Genomic DNA, 16,050 nt, shown 5'->3' with positions numbered 1-16,050 from the left:
TGTTTGCTCCACACTGAGCACTGAGCTTTCTGATTGGGCACATAGTCTCCCCTGCTTTCTGAATGAAACTGTGAAGGAAATATTCATCTCCCAACTCATAGAGGAGAAAAAATAAAGCTTGGGAAGGGTAAGCAAATCACCTACAGTGACACAACTTAAGTAATAGAGCAGAGACAACTGTCTACCTCCCTCCCAAATACGTGACAACCACAAAAACCCACCAGTAGGCAATCAAGCTGCCATAAGCCTGAGGTTGAGTGTACCTGGTCTAAAAACGTCAAACAGCTATGTCCTTTCCAGAGATCACCTCAGAACACATGCCCAGAGGTGACTTGTAGCCCCAGGTTAAACCAGAGCAATAGTCAACCCGGCCCCAGAGTGATCGCTTTGGCCTCAGTGGATGTTTATTCCTGGAATTTCACCTTGGCATTATTAACTTAGCTGGTGTGCTAATAAGCTGCCACTTGGAAAAAGCCATTGTGTTTATTACTGGAACATGCTATGAAGTGGAAGATGTGGGACACTCTTTCACCCAGTTCACCTTTAATGCGACTCAGAGCAAAAAATTTTCCCAGTTTTCAAAACCAGGAAAAACTTACACCTTTCTTGAGGAGCAGATATGTTCCTGGGGTGACCATGAGACTTGTGACTGATCATCCTTCCCTGTTTGCTTTGACAGCTGGGAAGCCGAAGACCAGCTGTGTACGACATTAGGCAGTAGGTACATTAGGCCTTGCGTACCGATAATTTTCCAGTATAATGCTACCAACCTGACCTTTACTTTCTCCTTTGTTTTCCCGATAACTTTCCATTTTTTCCCCCATGGTCTTATACTGCAGATGTTTCTGTACTAATTTTCAAACCCTATTTGGAATAGAGGCTCTCAGACATTTAACTATTTCCATGTGTGACACAATATTTGTATTTGCACCTGGAACAGAAAAATGGCCCCCATTAGACTGAGAGCTCCTCAAGGACTGGAAAGACATCTCAATCACTGCTGTCTCCTTAGTACAAACCCTCTGCTTGGCATATTGTCAGCACTTATTTAAGACTCACCAAACTGAATTTTGGAGAATCTCCAGGTCATCTTCAGGAAGGTCTGAAAAACTGCTTAGAACTTTGAATGACTGTCTCAGCACTTCAGTCCCGAAGAGATGAAGGATCTTTTTGTTTATGGTCTGGTTCTTGACATAAGCAAAACAAAAGAAGATTCTGATATACTAGAGTCCATGTCTGAAAATGCCAGTGCCCTTCACAGAGTGCCCATAACACAATACTCCTAACGCAGTACCTCTCACACATCATCCGTCTCAGAGCTGATTTCCTTCGAAGAGCCCCCACATATCACAGGCATTTCATAAATGTTCACTGAATTAATGCTGGAAAAATAGCATCTTGTTATTTTTCTTCTATGGAAGTGAGAAATGCTTCCTTCTGGTGCCTTCCTTTGACTCCCCTTCATCATCTATGTGGAATAAATGTTGCATTGCCTGGGGTTGCAAACTAAGATGCTAGGCTCAGACAGATGGGTTCAAATGCTGGCTGTGCCACTAGCTGGCTGCACAACCTCACCTCTCCTAAGTAAGCAAGTTATCTGACCCCTCGAAGCCTCCATTTGTTTAGATGGTAAGCAATCATAATACTGACCCATGGGAGTACTGTAAGGATTGGACACAGTGAGCTCTGTGCACTTAGCCCAACTCTGTGCATGTTGTAAGCACTCAGTAAATGGAGGTGGTCCTACCCACTTTCTTATATTCATTCCAGAGCCAAACAGTAAGTATTTACCCTTAAGAAAGTGATCTCCAGGTAGCACACTTGCAACACTCTTGATTTCAACCCCTAACAGCATCTCAAACTTGTTCAGTCCAACCCTCCTTTCCCAAACGCAGGGCCAAGTAAGCGTTCACCCTCCTTCCTGCTATGGAGAATGGCAGTGGGGAGGGACAGGAGGGAAGCAAGGCTCATGAATACATAGCTTCAAAATCCTCTTAACATACTAGGAATAGCTGAAAAGTGACAGAGCTGCTTAACTACTTCAAAGAGATATTGAGAAATGGGATTTGAATTTAAAGCAAGCATCATTAGCAAGATTGAAATATTTGGGAAGCTCATGGCTGATTTCTGAGGATTAGATTTAGAAAAACAAACACTCTTCTAAGTGAAGCATGGACTGAATTTATGAGTTAGAGATAATTCTTTGCTCTGAAAAATAAAACTCTTCAAAGTGATGACAATATAAAAGTATGTTTGCATTTAATTTAGTGTTTATAAAAAACATTGTATACTTACCTACGTAGAACTCAAGCTCACAGGCCCATCGAGTCGATGATTAGTATAATCTCCTGCTGAAACCTTGTCCTCAAGCCACCACAAATCCATCTGGGTGCTTTGTATGTTCCATCTGTATGCAGGGGAAAGAAAATGACATTAGCATCATGTCTACACAAAGACCAACTCTGCATTTAGAGGCAGGATAAAGGAACCACTGAATGCACAACTACCCAATAGAGTATGCCTCCTGAGTATAGAAATGTGTGTCCCTGGGAACTTTGACTTCAAGGTCATGGACAACATTCTGAGGTGTGTTCTGCAGCTACCCACACTGGGGTACAAAGAACTCATGTTCAGACACTTCAGGTCAACTTCATTTTAAAGGACCAAGTTGAGTGTTCTAGGTACCCCCCCAACCCCACAGCCCCAAAGGCCTATCCTCTGGGCTCAAAACCAACACAGTTATTGTTTTCCACCCTATAATTCTAAGTGAGCATTCAAACGACTACACCAGCTGCACTACACCCTGTCCCATGAGAAGCCACAATATGGAACATGAGGGCATTTCACTGAGCTGGCCATGCGCCTGCTCGAATGAGCTTGTCAGTACTAACAGATGGCTTCTATTTGAGAATTTGTACTTGTGTCTTCATATATTGCCCCATGGTTAACAGCATGTGTTTGGAGTCTGACTGCATGGGTTGGAATCACTGTCACTTTCTTCCTCATCCTCAGTTTTTCTGTCTATAGAAAGAGAGTAATGACTTATTTCAGAGAGCTATTATGATGATTAAGATTATTAGTATGTGTTAGTTTGCTCAGGCTGCTGTAACAGAATCCCAGAGACTGGGTGGTTTCAACCACAGAAATTTACTTTCTCATGGTTCTGGAGGCAGGAAAGTCTGAGATCAAGGCTCTGTCAGGATTTGCCTCCTGGTGAGGACCCTCTTCCAGGTTGACTGACTGCCACCTTTTCACTGTCTTCCCACGTCTCTCTCCTCTCCTCTTCCTGGAAAGCTCCTAATACCATCATAAAGGCCCCACCCTCATGGCCTCACCTCACCCTAATTACCTCCCAAAGATCCCACCTGCACATACAATCACATTGCAGGTTATAAATTTTGAGGGAATGCAATTCCCTCCATAGCAGTATATAGAAAGATATCAGACCAGGGCCTAAAATGCATTAAGTAGTAAATAAATATTAACTATTATTATTCTTGTGCCAGGCACTTCACATAGAATGGTCTTAGTCAAAAACCATAGTAGCGCAAACATAGATATATCCTCTTCATCTGAGGAGCCCACAGAGTTACCTGCCTTGACCTTGAGGTAACAAAGCTGACTTGACCCCAGTCTCAGTCTAAAGTTAATGTGCTTTCTGTTTTACCATGCCATATCTTAAAAAGAAAAAAAAAACTATAAATTTTCTCTTCCATTTTTGTTACTAAAATGTTCACATTTAAAAAAATTGTATGGAAACCTATCATCTAGTCCTACAAATACCCTTATTATGTGAAAAGAACTTCTGGTGGCTTAAAACAAAAAAGGTCCATTTTTCCATCAATCTGTGTGTTCAACCACAGAAGGAGGCTGTGCTCATCACCATAACTCAAGAACTCAGGCTGGCAAAGCAGCTACCTGTCCTAAAATCACAGAAATGCACAGAGGGTAAAAAGAGTTCCAATGACCTCTCATCAATGGCTCAAAGTTCCAGCCCGGAAATGACACACATCACTTCTCACAAGTCTTTGGCCACAGCTGATCAGCTAGCCTCAACTAGGCACAATGTGGCTAAGAAATATAGCCCTATCATGGGCTGGAAGGGAAGACAACTGGAAATATTGGAGAGAAAGCCCTAAAGCCTACACAGAGTAACATCTGACAGCCAAATGCTGAAGCATAGTTTTTCTAATACTGAAACTGGTATAAGGACATATTTATGAAACACAGGGGAAAAAATCATCTAACTCAGTTCCAGCTGATGGGGTGGTTTTTGTCCTTCCCTCTTGATCGGTAGCTAAAACCAATATAACTATTCCTTCCATTCCTAGCCAAGGCAGCCATGGGGAAAAAACTATTAACCTACAGGGTAGAGGTAGTGGAGGAGGGTAATGGGGAAGAAAACCAGAGCATGTGTAGGAGCCTCATTTGCTATCTTTAAGGGATAATGTCTTCATCTATTCAGGCCATTACTGAATGAATGAATGAATGAATGAATGAAGATAACACAGATGGATAGATAGATATACATATACACACACATACACACACACCATAGGTTAAGAAGCTTAAACAATACATATTTATTTCTCACAGTTCTGAAGACTGGGGTCCAGAATCAAGATACCAGCAAAGTCTGGTAAGAGCCTACTTCCTGATATAGACACTGTTTCCTCACTGTGCCCTCACACGGCAGGAGGGGCAAAAGAGTTTTCAGGGTTTCTTTGATAAGAGCACTAATATTATGCACAAGTCAAATGCTGAAGCATAGTTTTTCTACTACTGAAACAGGTTTAAAGTCATAGAACCCAAAGGAAGAAAACTGTCTAACCCACTCATCACCCCCATCACCTCCCAAAGGCCCCACCTCCTAATACCACCACACTGGGGATTAGACTTCAAGACATGAATTTTCAAACATTCAGTCCACAGCACTCCACACCCTGAACCCCCAAATGTTTGTCTTTCTCAGATGCAAAATATATTCATTTCACCTCCAACATTAATACATAATTATTGTTAACACATTCATTAACCGCCAAAGTGTTGGCTTTTTCCAGCATAACTCTAAGTCTGAAGTCCAAAGTCTCACTCAGGTATCATCTAAATTCGAGGTACAATTCATTCTGAGGCAAAACTCCCCACCAATTGCCAACCTGTGAAACCAGGCAGGTCATATGCTGCCAAATGCCATGGTGGGACAGGCTCAGGAAAGACATTCCCATTCTAAAAGGGAGAAAGAAGAAAGAAAAGAATGACAGACTTTAAGTCCAAAACTTAACAGGGCAAATGCCATTAGGCCTTGAGGCTCAAGAATAACCCTTTTTGGCTCAATGCTCTGTCTTCTGGACCCACAGGAGTAGGAACATCATCCCCATGACTTGATGAGGCACAGCCCACATCACAGCTCTCTACCAGGGCCCTGCCCATACCACAGCTCTCTGCAGCACCTCCCCTGCCCTGCCTCCCACTACTGAGACACAGGATGGAGCACCTTGGCCCTCTGAATAGTGGCAGTCCCACCCTTTGGAGCCATTCATGTTTCTGGCCCTTGTTGTCTGGGCCTGTGGTAGGAATGGAATCCCTGATGATCAATCAATCACCTCGGGAGTCACTCTTCCCCTAACTTGAAGACTAGCATCTGGCTTCCCACTCTCAGAGATCAGTGTCCTATATCGCCTGATATAAAATGTCTAGAAACCATGGTTTCCTATATTTTATCCAGTTTTTAGGTAGAAGGAAAATCCAGTCTATTACTCTTTCTTATCTAGATGGACATTTTCTTAAGAGATAAAGTGGCTTCTTACTTTTTATTTTTGCTTCATCATCACAAATTCAAGTTACATAAAGTGCTTTTCTCTTAAAATGAAAGACTGAATTAAACTGAGAAATATGACACTCAGAAGATTAACTCAATTTTTATTTTCATAAATCAGAAGCCCTACTTACATTTTAAGGCCATCTTTTATTTGCAGTTTCCATTTTTGGGGTTATCCTTACTTTCAGTAATTTCAATCACCATGGGATATAGTTTAACATTCTAAAATATTTCTGGTATGTTTATACTGTAATTTTAATATAATCTCATAGAATTTTCAAATGGGAGAAAGTCTTAGCCAGCCTGGATCGAAATCTCTTCTTTTTCTACATGACAAGTAGACCTAGTAAGGTTTTGGGAGCAATATAATATGGTTACCCACATGCAAAGTAAAAACCAAAATCCATTTCTCCTTTCATTAAATCGCTGATGTACCAAACAATCAATGAGGGAGCTCAAACCAGCACCAGGCACTGCTCTAGACATTTTCTATCAACTATTTTCTTCCCCACTCTAGTGGTGCTCAAAGTCTAATAGTGGAGACAGTTTCATAACAGGTAATTAGAATACAATGTGGGAAATGTAATAGTGGAGGTGTGCACAGGATATAATGGGAACAGGAGGGAAAGGATTTTGTTGTTGATCCTGTTATCAAAACCATGACTGTATGTTCCCCCATAATATCAGACACCAAACGTTTCTTTTTATTAAAGTGTTCCACACATGCAAAAAAACTCATAAATCATTTTCATAAAATGAACACACCCATATAATGAGCACCAGAATCAAGAAGCAGGATATTTAGCAGCATCGGAGAAGCCCCCTCTCAGTCATACCTAACCCCTCAAGGGTAACAATACTAATGAGGGTGCCTGGGAAAGTGGGATACTCCTTGCCCCCAGGAGTGGCCACATAGAGTGATTCCCAGTTCACCGTCCTCTTCACATCACCAAATGTTGCTCTCGTTCAAGCCATCTAAAATCTTCCCGAGTACACAGAGGTCACAGAAACCTCTTCTATGTGATTAAATATAGAATATTCCTACACTATAGAATGTATGTATACATCTGTATAATTTGTATGACTCATGTTTAAAAGATTTTTAAAATATTATCAGGGAACTATCACTTTACAACTTTCGCTGAAGCAGTTAAACACTTTTAGAATCATTCCACAGACTATTCTCTGAACAACAGTAAATTCAAGTCTACAAGTTGGGAGACACTAAAGACTCTACCTATCTGGGCATAGTCTTATCTCACTTGAGGATAAACTCTTCAATCCTCTCTTTGTTTTTCAAAGTCAAGATGATTCATCAATGAGGAAAACAGGAAACTATAATCATTTTTTTCCTGTCCAAAATGAACAAAGTAAAATGTGGACTCTAGCCAGAGAATGTAATGGGAAAGTGTGGATGTTCCTTGGAAAAAATAATTATGACAGTAAGGAAATACTGGGCTGTTGGAGGACCGACAGGAGTTCTTGCTTTTTCCTCATTTATCATCTTTATGATGCCATGCTGGTTTTTCTCAAGTTCTAGGAACAGCTTTTGTCCTTTGGGTCTGATCTGGGTACACAGCTAGCAAAAAGGAAAGGGAACTAGAAGGAACATCTAATCATGTGAAAATGCCTGTGCCCCGAAACACTGAAATATGTCATTTTCTACTCTAATATATGTACCACAAGGCTGCTGGGAACACCGACCTCAAGCAATTATTAAATTCATTTTGAATGTAAGTAAATTTTCTTTTAAATTTGCACTTGAAAATGAATATGTGAAATGCTAACAAGGACAGAAAATGCAACAAATGAAATGTAGCTTAGGAGGATTCAGTTTCCTGCTTGTCCCCTGGTTGTACTTCACAGAACCAAATTTGCCTTCCATTCTCTCGTTAGACTTTTTTTCATTAAAAAGAATTTGTAACACTTCACAAATTTTATAATCCCATAACCCAAACAATCAGCTAACGAGTCATCACAACCAGATGTTACTGTATCAAAATTAAGTGGAAAATGTTAGTCATTGTCTAATTTTATATCACCCTAAAGACCCCAATGAGTGACACTGTTATGACTGAGGATACTTAGTGGCTTTGGTAAACATCAGAATCTATTTAAGTCCTATAGGCTGCTCTAGCCTCACAAAATATCTGTATTAATCAAACGTTGGCTGTAAAAGTTTTAATATCAAGGCATTTAGGGTTATCTCAGGGAAACAATCTGTGAAGCCTCAAACTGCAGAACATTGCTCTTCCATGTCCAAATGATGCATCTATTTTCTTCCAGATGTTCTGGCTCAGGAAAGACGCTTTGGAAATTTTTCAAGTTATAAATCATACCAAACTTTTACCTCTAAAACATACTACTTGACAAAAATAAGCTTATGAACTAGAACTAGTTTCTTTGCTTGTGTTTTAAGTAGGCTCCACACCCAGCATGGAGCCCACCACAGGGCTTGAACCCAGGATCTTGAGATCAAGATCTGACTGGACGCTTAACTGATGGAGCCACAAAGGCACCCCTGAAGTAGAACTATTTGAAAGAGGATGAAATAGATCTTAATAGAGCACCATACACCTATCGTTATGGTCTTGCCATCTCCTACCCACCACCTGGCCAAATCTCAGTTTGACCAAATTTCCCATCACCAAATATTCTTCCCTCATGATCATGAAATCGGTAGCTCCAGATTACAATCTAATTCATCTGATTCTTCTTCCTTGGCATTATTCCAACATCGTAGCTCTGTGTTAACTCCACTAAGCTTAAGGACCAGGTCATGACGGAGAGCTCCCCACAGGGTGACCCTGCTAGGTGGCTGCTTTCCCTCTTAGACTTTTTCCTTAGTCTTTTCTACTAGGAAAGTGCCTGCTAAAATCCTTTTTCACTCCTGCTCTCAGGTATGAGAGCTACACCCCCAGACTTTCAAAAGTCTTGCTGTGTGTGATGGTGAAAAACCCACCTCTGAATTAATCCCCCAAGTAGGAGCCTGCAATTTGAAAATGGAGCCATTCAATCAGATCACTCCATCATTCCCATTACTCCCACTAATTTTGTGAATTAGTACAATAGGTACCTTTACACCTATGTGCTATTGGCAGGCAGAATTGAGAAATAATTCTGCAATAAGTAGTTTAAAATTAATGGCTAAAAAAGTGATTTATTGCACACTAAGGACCTATTCATAGAGCAAAGTCCTGTGTAGAATATGCAGTCTTTCGCTCTCTTAAAATAAAGATCAAATGGTCTATTAACTAGAGCTTCAGTAGGCACAATTTTTAAATGCGCTGATTAGAGCTAGAGACTCTCTGTGCTTTTCAGGCTTTGCCAAATATATATATAAACACGGGTTCTATGGAGTCCCTCTTGCACTGTTATAATTTTATAGTTCACTTACAAAGTCTCAAATGGGTCAGGATTAGCTCTGTGGAAGCTTATTTTTCTTCCTGTGAGATGATTACTTGACTCAACCTACAGTCATACTAAGACTTGGTAATAACATAATGTACTGTGTACTGAGCCATCTGCCCACAAGTTCCATCAACTTTCTCCTCCTCAGGCCTGGTAAGTTCTGAGATAATTGATAAGATGGAAAAAGGTATGATTCTGGTAGAAACCATTCCTCTCAAATTGTCACTTTCTATTGACTTCCTCTCTGGGTATTGCCAATACAAACAGTGCTTCCCACTGGTAAATATGACTCTGTGCCACATTTCTTTCACGTTCCTTGGTGGACTCAGTCATTCACACTCACTCTTCTCCATTTGAAAGGACACTTGTAGTAAATCAGGGACTGCAGAGAACATGCCAAGGAAAGCAAACTGCCCACCATTTCCTACGCTATTTTGCCATTTGGCCCCATTTGGCCCCACTTGGCTTTCCCTCTCATCTTTCAGAGAGATGGAAGTTACATCAAAATCACCCAGAGGTCTGATTAAAAATGCATATTCCTGTGTGCTAGTGCAGACCTACTGAATCAGAAACAGTGGGAGAAGTGGCCAGGAATCACCATTTTCAACAAGTCCTTTTTATGACTCTTAGCACAATGATCGTTTAGAACCTCCTGCCTATGTACCATCTAGGGGAGCACTGAAAACAAAAAGTGATCATCCAGGTCTCATTGTTGACCATTCACAGCCCAAATAACTGGGTTTTACAGGTGTCATTGGCACTGTCTAGTAAACCAGAGTCGTAGCTGAGAGCACAGCATGAGGAGGACCCAGGACTCAGAAGAGAAGGCAGGAAAGTTCAACCTCCTTTCACTGTAACACACACCCTAAAAGAGCACCCCCACCACCCTGGTTCCAACACTTGTCTCCACTTCTGCTCTACCTGATTCGGCCCTATCTGGCCCCCTTTCTGCTTCAGTCAGAAATGTATTTTTGGGATCCCTGGGTGGCGCAGCGGTTTAGCGCCTGCCTTTGGCCCAGGGCGTGATCCTGGAGACCCGGGATCGAATCCCACGTCGGGTTTCCAGTGCATGGAGCCTGCTTCTCCCTCTGCCTGTGTCTCTGCCTCTCTCTCTCTCTGTGTGACTATCATAAATAAATAAAAATTTTTTAAAAATTAAAAAAAAAAGAAATGTATTTTTATAGGTTTCTTGACCTCCTTAAGAGTGGACTTGTTTATAATGCTTCCTTCTCAAATATGAAGCATCACACCGAATTCTCCTCCTTTCTCTTCTCCATCTGGCCCCTCTTTCCAGGGTCTCTCTCACATGCTGGTCGCTTTAGAAAAGAAGGTCTAACTGAAATTACCTCCATCCTTGCACTTAATATCCAACTGGGTTTGGGACACTTGGGTGGCTCAGTGGTTGAGCGTTTGCCTTTGGCTCAGGGCGTGATCCCAGATTCCCAGGGTTGAGTCCCACATGGGCTCCTTGCATGGGGCCTGCTTCTCCTTCTGCCTATGTCTCTGTCTCACTCTGTATCTCTCATGAATCAATAAATAAAATCTTTAATATATATATATATTTTTTTATATATGTCCAACTGGGTTTTAGCTCAATAGCAGAGAGAGTAGTCTGCATGACTGTCCTTTATATTAAAGCACTGGAAAGGGGGTGAAGAACTCTGAATTTCTTCGACCAGCCCATTGTGTTAATTACAAAAATAAAGATTTCTGCAGCACTATGATAAACCAACAACACAATTATGCTTTATATGATCATTAGGACGAGTATCTGCTTTGAAACATCATGCAAGGATAGTAACTTAGCTTCAGATGGCAATTTAGAGGTGACTCCGCTGTGAAGATGCATCTTGTCCCATAAGCACAACGTCAAAGCTTGTGAACTTCATTTTGTTTATTTAAAAGATTAGCTAAACAGAATTTGGAACATTCTGTTTTATTGTGGATGGTTAAATATTCAAAAGATTACTCTGCTAAAAATTGCTCACAAAAGTAGCTGTGACACTTTGGTAAATGAGCAGCACATTTCCAATGTGTTAAAATGTTTGAAATACATAGGACAAATGCTGAATCTCATTCTGAACTGGCAGCCACACTCATCTCCCATGATTATTTTTTCTGAAAATACAGCAGAATGAATTGACATATGTTGGGCAAAATGTTATGCAAATTTTGATATTTTCTTAACAGTACAAATTCAAATGTGGATTACTGTTGCAGTCATCAATTTACAGGTGATGTTCTTAGAGAATTTGGCAATCACAGATTACAACACATTTAAAATTATTTGTAATTTTTCTCATTATGGAATATAGAAAGCTTATAAAATAAAAAATAACACATACCAAATAAGATTTTTAAAAGACAGAAGGAAGGTTTTTACTATGTAACATTATCCCACCAATGATAATCACAGTTAATATTAAGAAAGCTATCACTACCATCTTTTGTACAAGTTTAATATTTTCTTCCAATATACTTGTAGAGCACTTTCTATACATTGAACTATTTATGAAGATAAATAAAATCTCCCTTTTCCTCTAACTGGCTTTTACCATATATAGGAAAGCTGTAAATATTTTATATACCTATTTTGTAACTGCACACCTTACTGAACATCTCCCTTTTTGCTTGTAATTTTATTTGCTTACATTTCTGAGTTGGCAGTGATAATCATTTGAAGAAAATATTTTTCTTTTCCTTAATTATTTTCTTATTGACATGTCCAGAATTTTTTCAAATGAGAATAGTGGGTTTCTTTAAGCATCCTCGGGATAGTCTTGGTTTTTTACAAATTTCAAAGCAATGATACTAGAGGTTTCTAATATCACACCCGTGTGTGATGTTAGCTCTTTATTTCTGATAATCTTAACCACTTTGGTGAGATAATATCTATGTCTACTAAGATATCTTAAAATTAAAACCGATTTCAAAAATCTTCAGGTCTTTACTAACATGGTCAAATCTGCCTTTTTTTGACTTTGATAAACTATAAGTAAATTTTCTAATATTAAACCACCCTTGAATTCCTGAAATTATCCTCCATCATCTTCCTTCCTTCCTTTCTCTTTATAAAGATTTTATTATTTATTATTTATTTATTTATTATTTACTTATGAGGGACACAGACAGAGAGACAGAGGACTTGACCCCAGAACCCTAGGACCATGCCCTGAGCCAAAAGCAGACATTCAACCACTGAGCTACCCAGGCATCCCTCCATCATCATTATTAATCTTTGTAATATAGTACCTGTATCCACTTAAGAGTGTTTATTGGTTATTACTAGCCTGTTTTAATAATTGTAGACATTTTCTAAAGCTAACTTTTTAAAAATACCTTATTCTTCTTACTGTGGAAGTACTACTTTAATATTGCTAAACATTAAAATAAAGACATGCAAGAAGAAAAAACTATAATTCCCCCATGATCCTCTAGTTCCCCCTTTGAAAATCATCACTAGGGCAGGTGGCGCAGCGGTTTGGCACCGCCTGCAGCCTGGGGCGTGATCCTGGAGACCCTGGATCGAGTCCCACATTGGGCTCCCTGCGTGGAGCCTGCTTCTCCCTCTGCCTGTGTCTCTGCCTCTGTGTGTGTGTGTGTCTCTATGAATAAATAAATTTTTTTAAAAAATGAAAATCATCACTATTAATTCTTTGGCTTATTTTGAATTAATTATCTATTGATGAAATTTTGGATGACTTCAAGTTTTTTGAAATTATACACAATATTATAATACATAGTCATATATTTATGATATATTAAATACATACACACACTTCTGTACATATGTGGGAATATTTCTATAAAATAGATTTCCAGGTGTGGAATCACTTTTTTAACTATTTAATAGATATAGTTAAACTGCCACTCAAAATATTGTATTACTATAAGTTGCCACCAATAATGTATAAAAGTGGAACTGCTTACCCATTCTTTCAGTCCAAGAATATTGCCAATATTGTAATATTGTAATATAATCATTGTAAAAGCTATCTGTTTAATTTGTATTACTTTATTACCAGGAATGAAAGTTTTTTCATATGTTTAGTATCATTTGTGCTTATTTATGAACTATTCATGAAATTTGTCCATTTATCTATTGTGATGTGTCTTTATCTTATTCTTTTCTGAGAGGGAGAGAAAGCTGGAGGCAGGGGGGTGGGGAGAGGCCAGAGGGAGAGAGAAAATCAAGCAGACTCCAAGCCCAGTGTAGAGCCCAACACAGGACTCCAATTCATGACTCTGAGGTCATGACCTGAGCTAAAACCAAGAATCGGATGTTTGACTGAGCCAACTAGGCACCCCTTCTTATTGATTTTTAACTGTTTATCATACATAAGGCATAATGGTCTTTTGATTGTCATAGGTATTTTAGTGATTTTGTCATTTTTCTTTTGATTCTATACTGAATTTTGCTCTGCCCTTTTTTGTGTTATGTGAGATGGTACTGAGTTATATATATATATATATAGTGACTTAGAGTGAATGTGGAATCTAAAATCAAATTGGTTCCATTCCAACCTTACCATTTACTTACTGTTACTCAACCTCCCTCTGCCTCAGTTCCCAAACCTATGAAAAAAGTATGGTAATAAAATCTGTCTATCTCATTGGTTTTGGGTATTAAATAAGTAAAAGGACATTTAAAGAGCTCATACCAGTACCTAGCATTTAGAAGGTTCTCCATAAATATTCATAATTTTTATTCTTGTCCATCATTATCCAAATTTCCTTGATGGGTCTTGGATTTCATGTCAATTCATAACTAGGAAGACTTATCCACCCAAGCATAATTTAAAAACAAATAATTTTTTTTTACAATTGTTTACTTTTGTATCCACACTGACAGCCTTCTCCACTATCAACATCCCCCACCAGAGTGGTACGTTTGTTACAGCCAGTGAACCTACATCAACATATCATCACCCAAAGTCTCTCGTTTACATCAGGGTTCACTCTTAATCTATGTTCTATGGGTTTTGACAAATACATAGTGACATGTTTCTATCATTATAGTATCATACAGAAGAGTTTCACTGCCCTAAAAATCCTCTGTGGTCTGCCTATTTATCCTTCCCTACCTGCCCCTACCATGCTTCTTCCTACTGCTTTTATGGTTTCTTATTTAGTTCGTTAGGTTTTGGTTTTTTTGTGGTTTTCTTTTTGGCTTTGGTTTTTTTATATATATACATCTAACTCTGTGGTCTATCTAGAATTTATACCAGTGAATTGGGGCTCATCATTTTGCAAATAGCTATATAATTTCCCAACACTACCTTTTTTTCCTAAATAATCCACTTTATTTCATAGATTTGAAATGCCATCTTCAGCATAAAGCTTCCATATATTGTTAATTTTACCTTCAGAGTACTTCAGAATGGCATTATCATAATGCATTTTAAGATTTCCCAAGATAAGTCCTGTTAATATTTCCTCTGATTTAGAATTCCCTTCTCATCTCACATGTACTTTCTTTCAGATAATCATGAGTTAGCTTGTCAAAGTACAGAAAAATTCTGTTGATAATTTGTCATTGCAATATTTATAGATTGATTTGGGGAGAATTTACATTTTTACAGTATCGATTGCTTGATTCTATCTAAAGCCAATTTCTTCCAGTTTTTCAAAAACTTTATTTAATCATTTTTTCTAATCATTTCAATCAAGTAAGAATGGCACCTCTTTAATTTAAGATAAGGATTCTAGAACACTTTTACATCCCCTCTTATTTGTACCATATTATGTACATGCTTCTCAGTCTGGTTAACATTCCTGATGTTTCCTCTCAATATTATATATAATTTTTAAAATAATATAATATTAATCTTTAAAATGTCTTTTTTATGTTTTATTTTTATAACCAGGGCAATTTACATATTCAATGCAATCCCTATCAAAATACCACGGACTTTCTTCAGAGAGTTGGAACAAATAAGATTTGTGTGGAATCAGAAAAGACCCCAAATAGCCAGGAGAATATTGAAAAAGAAAACCAGAGCTGGGGGCATCACAATGCCGGATTTCAAGCTGTACTACAAAGCTGTGATCATTAAGACAGTGTGGTAGTGGCACAAAAACAGACACATAGATCAATGGAACAGAACAGAGAATCCAGAAATGGACCCTCAACTCTATGGTCAACTAATATTCAACAAAACAGGAAAGACTATCCACTGGAAAAAGGACAGTCTCTTCCATAAATGGTGCTGAGAAAATTGGACAGCCACATGCAGAGAATGAAACTAGACCATTCTCTTACACCATACACTAAGATAAACTCAAAATGGATGAAAGATCTAAATGGGAGACAAGAATCCATCAAAATCCTAGAGAAGAACACAGGCAACACCCTCTTTGAACTTGGCCACAGCAACTTCTTGCAAGATACATCCATGAAGGCAAGGGAAACAAAAGCAAAAATGAACTATTGGGACTTAATCAGGACAAAAAGCTTCTGCACAGCAAAAGAAATCATCAACAAAATTAAAAGACAACCTACAAAAGGGAAAAGATATTTGCAAATGACATAAGAGATAAAGGGCTAGTATCCAAGATCTATAAAGAATTTATTAAACTTAACAGCAAAGAAACAAACAATCCAATCATGAAATGGGCAAAAGACATGAACAGAAATTTCACCAAAGAAGACATACACGTGGCCAACAAGCACATGAGAAAATGCTCCGCATCACTTGCCATCAGGGAAATACAGATCAAAACCACAATGAGATCCCACCTCACACCGTGAGAATGGTGAAAATTAACAAGACAGGGAACAACAAATGTTGGAGAGGATGTGGAGAAAGGGGAACCCTCTG

The 16,050-nt window shown here is 38.8% G+C and overlaps 1 pseudogene across 1 annotated transcript in view; it reads right to left on the bottom strand.

The window, feature by feature from the left end:
- LOC144314166 (stAR-related lipid transfer protein 4 pseudogene) overlaps positions 1-16,050 on the bottom strand; it is a 323,954-nt pseudogene that overhangs the window by 227,951 nt on the left and 79,953 nt on the right. The window contains exons 2-3 of the transcript XR_013379947.1: positions 2,296-2,407; positions 1,060-1,187 (exon numbers count right to left, since the gene is read on the bottom strand). The product of XR_013379947.1 is annotated as an stAR-related lipid transfer protein 4 pseudogene (transcript). The remainder of the gene's footprint in view (positions 1-1,059; positions 1,188-2,295; positions 2,408-16,050) is intronic.

Source organism: Canis aureus, chromosome 5, assembly GCF_053574225.1.
Source record: "Canis aureus isolate CA01 chromosome 5, VMU_Caureus_v.1.0, whole genome shotgun sequence".
Taxonomy (NCBI): Eukaryota; Metazoa; Chordata; class Mammalia; order Carnivora; family Canidae; genus Canis; species Canis aureus.
This window is presented reverse-complemented; position numbering and strand designations above follow the sequence as displayed.